Consider the following 7,158-nt stretch of genomic DNA (forward strand, 5'->3'; position numbering starts at 1 on the left):
GGACTCGTGGCCCACTGCAGCCGGGAGTGGCTGCTCTTGGGACTCCCAGGGACTCCCAGCCCGCTGACTGCAGCCACTTGGGGGACCTGCGGTCTCAGGACCCGCTGCCCACTGCAGCCACTCGGGGATCCGCAGCATTTTACATAAAACATAACACCCCTCCCTCTTCACATTTGAGAGTGGTCGGAAGAAACACAGGGCTCTGCCATGTTCCTGCCTCCCGTAACCTTGAATGGAAATTCTCCCTGACAGCCCACTTCTGGCACATTCAGAGACACTCCCACCACTTGGGTCTAAAACAGGTCTAGGAACAAGACAGAAGTGTTTTAAATTCTAAGGTAAACAGGAAAAATAATCAGTTTCCAAAAAAAGTCTGGCTGCTGTTGCTCTCTTTTAGAAGTGGAGGGAACACAACTGGCTTCATGGGAGGGATCTGGAGGCACAGCTCCCCCCCCCCCAACCTCTGTCCCCTCTCACATCAGGACAGAAGTTAAGGTATCAATCTGTCAGTGAAGTTGTGTCACTTACCTTGTAGCTTTGTGTCCTCCTGGGTAAGCTACTCCCTCCCCTCCCCCTCTCTTAGGAATGGAGGGTACAAACAGCAAACACAGATGAGAAAGGGGGAGTTCCCGAAACTTATGTCTTGAGACTCTGCTGAAGGCTACCCCACCCTTGTGATGGACGACCCTACTCTGAACCACTAGTGGGAAGTGGGAAGGTTCCCTTAGAGCAATTCTCCGATTTCCTGGGCAAATATGCAGATTTACTTTCTCAAGTAGTAAATCTACTGCCTCAAGGCAAACGAGGTAACCTCAGATGGCCTGGCTGGGACTGTAGGGGGGACTCAGAAGGCCACCTATCAATGCGCCACATACAGGGCAGACACTTGCAGACATGTGCGCCTCCCCCAGGAGCTGAGGCCAAGCCAAGCACCCCGCATCAGCCGATGAATAGCAGGTCTGTCTTGCTGCAGCACTGTCTCCCACCCCAGAAAAGCTGCAGGCGCAGACTGCCAGGCTGAAGAGCCCAGAGCCCACGCAAACTACAGGCACTCCGGGTGGAAAGTAGCCAGAGAGCAGCAGCAAGATGGAGTCAGAGCGAGGAACCATCCACCTTCAAGTAAGTTCTGTCGGGAGCAAGAGAACCGGGGAGCCAGGAGAAGGGGACCTGGGCATTTGGTCACTCGATAGCCACCCCCACTCCTATTCTCTCTCTTCCTCGTCCATTTCCCTGAATGCTCCACTGGCCTTTGCTCGTTAGTTCTATTTCACGAAGTTTCCCTGAGCTGGTTCCTCATGTCTTTCTTTAGACATACGAAAAGTGCATGATTTCAATTCCTCTTGGCTTCTGCTTCCTCTTGTCAAAGATTTTATTAGATCTGTGTTATCAAAAAACGATTCCATATTCTGTGCACTGCTCTCCCCAAAGGCTCGGGACCGTGGCTGCTACACGCGAGTTACCCATCTGTTCTCCGGAGACAAAGAAATATGAACTTGGGAGGTTAGAGAGAGAGAGGCAGGTAGGAAAAACCTAAACATTTATGAGACCCAAGTTTCTCAAGTGCGGGGCAAACAGTGTCTCATTCGGACAGGAGCGGTATAGGCGACTGTCTCTTAGGAAGGGCAGTCAGGTGTCCTACCCTCCATGCCACAGGCTTAGACGGCACTAAAGAGAACGGAAGGGTCTAGCAGAGCAGAGTGTCAATCAAGCAGCGTGGCATCAACTGCAAGCTGCATAAGAACTTTCCAAGAGTCAGACAATTAAAGAACAGTAAAGGACTTTTTAAAATTCTGTTTAGATTTATTCTTATGTTTTTGAGTATTTTGCCTACATGTATGTACCACACACATGCCCAGTACCTGTGGACATCAGAAGAGGGTCTTGGATTTCCCAGAACTGGAATTACTGCCGGTCGTGAACCACCACATGATTGCTGGAACGGATGGGAAATGAACCCAGGTCCTCTACAAGAATAGCAAGTAGTCTTAACCACTGAGCCATCCCTCCAGTCCAGAAGAGGACTTTTTGTTGTTGTTGTTGTTGTTTTTGTTTTTCGAGACAGGGATTCTCTGTGTAGCTTTGGAGCCTGTAGACCAGGCTAGCCTTGAATTCACAGAGATCCACCTGCCTCTCGAGTGCCGGGATTAAAGGCTTGTGCCATCACCACCTCCAGTTCCTAGAAAAGGACTTTTAAGATCAAGAATTTTTTAGACCAAAACATGATCTTCAGATTAACTAGTGTATACTTAACCTGAGCTGGAGAGGTGGTCAGCTTCCTGTTCTTCTTTAAGACTTGAGTCTGGCATTTGGGCGCCCAGGGCCTCACTCACACAACACACACTGCCACTGCATCCTCAACCCTCTACCTTCTGGATGCACTTAGAGCAGATTTAGGTTCGTAGCACACTTGAAAAGAAGACATAGGGAACTCCCATAGAATTAGCTGCGTAGACTCCAGCATTATCATCGTCCCCCCACTAGAACCCACCTTCCACCGTCAAAGTGTACAGCTGACAGTGTGCATCAGCGCAGACACAGTGACCTGTTTCCCCCCACTCGAGTACCGCAGTTATTTCCCTCGCCTTCCACCTGTTCATCCTTCTCAGGCCCTGACAATCCCAACCATGCTGTCTTTGCCAGTTTCACCCTATCCAGACTGTCATATGGTTGAGATTACACAAACTAGACTTTTCAAATTGGCTTCTCTCACTTAGTCATCTGATTTCTCCATGCCTTGACTGCTTATTTCTCTGTTGTGTATGTAACTGGGGAAGTCCACATAGTATGTGGTTATGTGTGCACACGTATGTGAGCACACATAGAGGTCAGAGGATAACCTATGATGTCATTCCTCAGATTCTGTTTACCTTTTTTTGAAACAGGGACTCTTACTGGCCTGGGATTCACCACGTGGGCTAGGCTGGCTGGCCCGTGAGCCTCTGGGACCTGCCTGTCTCCATCTCCTCGGGGCTGGGATTCTAAGCACTTATCACCACGCTCAGCTTTTTTTTTTCTTTCTTAGTTGAATCCTGGGGCTTGAACTCAGGGCTTTGTGCCTGCAAGGCAAGCACTTTACCAGCTGAGCCATCTCCCAACGCCAGCATATTTCAGATCTGATTAGCAGTCCAGTGCCTGGGTTTACTGGGTTATTCCTTTCCTTTTCCCCTTCTTTTCCTTTTCTTTCTTTCTTTCTTTCTTTCTTTCTTTCTTTCTTTCTTTCTTTCTTTCTTTCTTTCCCCTTCCCTTTAGAAACTTCTCCCCACCACCACCTTTTCCTTTCTACATAGCCCAGGCTGGCCTTAAGCTTTTGACAGTCCTTCTGCATACTCCTAAGTGCTGGGAGTACAAACATGGACCACCATGATTAGCAATTTATTTACTTCTAGACATTTTCATCAGCATATACTAATTGTACAAAATAATGAGCTTCACTGTGAGATTACTATATGTGTATATTGTATATTATGATCATATTCACTCCGATGTTTTTTGTGTTATTGTCACCCTCCCCAACATACACACACACACACACACACACACTAGTTATCATTCTCTTTCCAGACATAGTTTGTGGGCTCTATACTATCCCACTGATCTTTTCTTTTGACAATAGCATATTGTCTTGATCTCTATAGTGACTCCTGAATTTGGGTCCTATCAGTCTCATACTTGTTTTCTTCAAACACTGTATTATTATTAGCTGTTCTGGATTAGAATGTTTGCCTCTGCATACACACTACAGAGTCATTTTGCAGATAGCCAACAATTTATTTTGATAGGGACTGTTGTGAATCTGTAGATCAAACTGAGCAGGACTGACATCCTCATAGTAATGGCCCTATCTTCCTGTGTTGATCCGGCTTTCCACCAGCTGGACACAGTAGCAAATAACCAAGGTCGCTCTGCGGTAAAAAGACACACCCTGCCTCAAAAGCGAAGCGGAGGCTGTGAATCTAGCTCGGTGATCATGCTTTTGACTAGTGTATGTAAGGCCTTGGCTAGCACCAGGGAGAGGGGAAAACTGGGTAGGAGAAATAAGAGCTTACTAGACAAGCATGAGGACCTGCGTTCAAATCCCTAGACTCCACAGAAACCCAGTCGTGGTAGAATCTATTTCTAGTGCTTCGGTGGTGAGATGAGAGATAGAGACAAGAGAACCTGGAAGTTCATGGATTAGCTAGCCCCATGTAGTATCAAACAACAGGGCTCTTGCTTTGAACAGGTAGAGGGTGAAAATCCACACCCAAGGGAGTCCTCGGGCCATACACATGTGCTACAGCACACACACACAGTTCTGCCTTGTTGATTACTACTTTGTACCTTTTCATTATTCATTTTCAGCTTACGTTGATTTAATTGCTCTTCTTTTTCTGTTTAATTTGGATGTTGGCTGTTTGCTTGCTTTGTTGTTGTTCAGAAAAAGTCTCAAACAGCCTAGACAGTCTTCAGTATCATTCTGTAGCTAAGGCTGGCCTTGAACCCCTAATCTTTCTGGGTTCCTGAATGTTTTGTTTTACTGTGTGTATGTGTGTGTGTGTGTGCCCGAGTGCACACATATGCATGGGAGTGTGTGTGTGTGTCTGCGCACGCGCACACACGTGTTTTCAGACAGGGTCTTGCTGTGTAGCCCAAGAGTAGCTTGATCTTCCTGTCTTCCCTTCTCAGCTTCCCACAGACTTGAAGAAGTCTGTTGCTATGTATCACTTGTTCTTTTTCTACTTTCCCAATTTAGAAGCATAGATTACTAGTTCTAAATGTTTCTTCTTTTCTAGTATCCACATTTAGTACTCTTAAATTTCCCTCTGAACACTGATTTTGCTGCATCCCACAAATTGTGATAAACTGTGTCTTCCTTTACATTTAGTTCAAAATACTTTAGATTTCTCTCGGAATTTCTTTAGTCACATGTATTACCTAAAAGCGTGCTGTTTAATCTCCACAATTTTTAGATTTTCTGGTTACATTTATGTAATTGCTTTTGGGTCTACTTTCACTTTGGTCTAGTGATATCACACTAGATATCACATGATTTTCTATTTCTTTCTGAAACAGGGTCTCTCTATATAGCCCCAGATGTCCTGGAAATCACTATGTAGACCAGGCTGGCCTCGAACTCACAGTGATCCACTTGCCTCTGCCTTCTGAGAGCTGGGACTAAAGACGGGCATGTGCCATGATGACCAGCCCATGATTTCTATGTTCAAAGAATTATTAAGAAATGCTTTGTGGCTCCGAATGTGACCCATCTTGGCAAATGCTCCAAGTGAGCCTGAGCAGACTGTGTAACTCTATTGTTGGGATGAAGTCATCTGGAGATGTCAGTTATATCCAGCTGCTGCTGCTGCTGGATTTAACCACACCCTTACTTGTTTTCAACTGCCTACTGAACATGCCCATTTCTGAAAGACAGGCTCTCGAATCTCCATCTATAGTAAAAGTATGGCATCTACTTTCCCTCAAATTTCTATACGTTTGTGCTTCACATGCCCCAAACCTATGCCTCCTGGCTTTTGAGATAAGGTCTCACACAGGTCTGTGACTCACCAAGTTGGTCAGGGTGGATGGCCAGGAACCCAAGGATATGTCTCTTTTTTCCTCTCCAATGCTGGACGGTAAGTGTGCCATTGCATCCGGCTTTTTAAAATGGGCTCTGGGAACTAAACTCAAGTCCTCATCTTTACAGCTAAGCCATCTCCAGAACCCCTGTCTCTGTCTTCTAATTGATGCGTTTAGACTGTAGACATTAAAAGCGTTTTTTGAACAATTTATTCACATGATGTGTGGGTATGTGTGCACCTGAGTGTGTGTAATATCAGTGTGTATACATCCTGTGAGTATAATGCCTGTAGGGGCCAGAAGAGGCTGTCAGATCCTCTAGAACTGGAGTCACACACAACTGTGAGCTGCCTAACGTGGATGCCGGGGACTGAACCCACATCCTTTGAAGAGCCACTGAGCCATCTCTCCAGCCCTTGTGAATTTTTTTATATAGGTAGATTGATATCTATTGCATTTATTTTGGTTTTTTATTTTTTGCCCTGCTCCTCGTTCACATTTTTGTCTTCTTCTCTTTTCCTATCTTCACGGGGTTTTAGTATGGGTTTTTTTTTTTTTTTTGTATGGGGTCTTATGTAGCCCATCTGGCCTTTACAGATAAGGATGAGCTTTGTCCTCTACCCCAGAGTGCTGATGGACAGGCATGAACAACTGCATTAGATCCTTTTCTGCTGCAGTGATAGAACACCATGGCCAAGGCCACTTACAGGAGGAGGGGCTTGCTTAGGCTTCCTGTTCCAGGGGGATAAGAGTCCCTCACCTCATAGTTACAGTAAGCCCCAGTAAGCCCCAGTAAGCACTGGGGCTGGAGCTGGAAGCCAAGAGCTCGCATCTTGACAAGTCAACAGACAGCAAGGAGAATGAACTGGGAACACATGAGTCTTTGAACCCTCAAAGCCCACCCCTAGGGACAAACTTCCTCCAACAAGGCCACACCTCCTAATTTCCCAAAACATTACCACCAACTGGAGACCAAGTTTTAAATCCCTAAGATTATGAACAATTTTGCATTTAAATCAATACAATCACTTTATGGGGTTGTTTATTTGTCGGCTTTTTATTTGTTTGTTTGTTCGTTTTTGGGACAGGGTCTCTCTACCTAGCCCTTGTCTGTCCTGGAATTCACCAAGTAGACCATGCTGGTCTTAAACTCACAGTCATATTTTTCACAGAAAACACACAAATTTTCATTTCTAAACTGAGAAAGATAATAAAAATGAAAGATCATTTTACCTCTATTCTTTAGAATTATTAAATTTGTTTATATATTTATTTTTCTTCCCATCATGCTGGGGATCAAACCCAGAACCTCATATAAGCTAAGCAAGAGCTGACCGCACCTCTGAGTTACACCCTCAGGCCCTCTGCTTTCTCTCAGATGTGAGCCTTTAGCTGGTCTTATTTTCTTTTTTCTAAGTAACTTGTAACAATGTTTGAAGTCAAGTCTACTGGAACAAATTTCCTTGGTTTTGTTTCTCTGAAGTCTGAGACAGTATCTTTTTCTTTCTCCTTTTTTCTTCCTCTTTCTCCCTTCCCTTCCCTTCCCTTCCCTTCCCTTCCCTTCCCTTCCCTTCCCTTCCCTTCCCTTCCCTTCCCTTCCCT

At 45.4% G+C, this 7,158-nt stretch overlaps 1 protein-coding gene across 1 annotated transcript in view; it reads left to right on the forward strand.

Moving 5' to 3' along the window:
• The first annotated feature begins 1,091 nt into the window (after positions 1 to 1,091).
• The window catches only part of Ninj2 (ninjurin 2), a 105,515-nt gene continuing 99,448 nt past the window's right edge, over positions 1,092 to 7,158 (forward strand). The window contains exon 1 of the mRNA XM_050148301.1: positions 1,092 to 1,119. The gene's annotated coding sequence lies outside the window, so the exon portion shown is untranslated. The remainder of the gene's footprint in view (positions 1,120 to 7,158) is intronic.

Source organism: Alexandromys fortis, unplaced genomic scaffold (genome assembly GCF_014885135.2).
Source record: "Alexandromys fortis isolate MF-2015 unplaced genomic scaffold, M_Fortis_MF-2015_v1.1 scaffold_59, whole genome shotgun sequence".
Taxonomy (NCBI): Eukaryota; Metazoa; Chordata; class Mammalia; order Rodentia; family Cricetidae; genus Alexandromys; species Alexandromys fortis.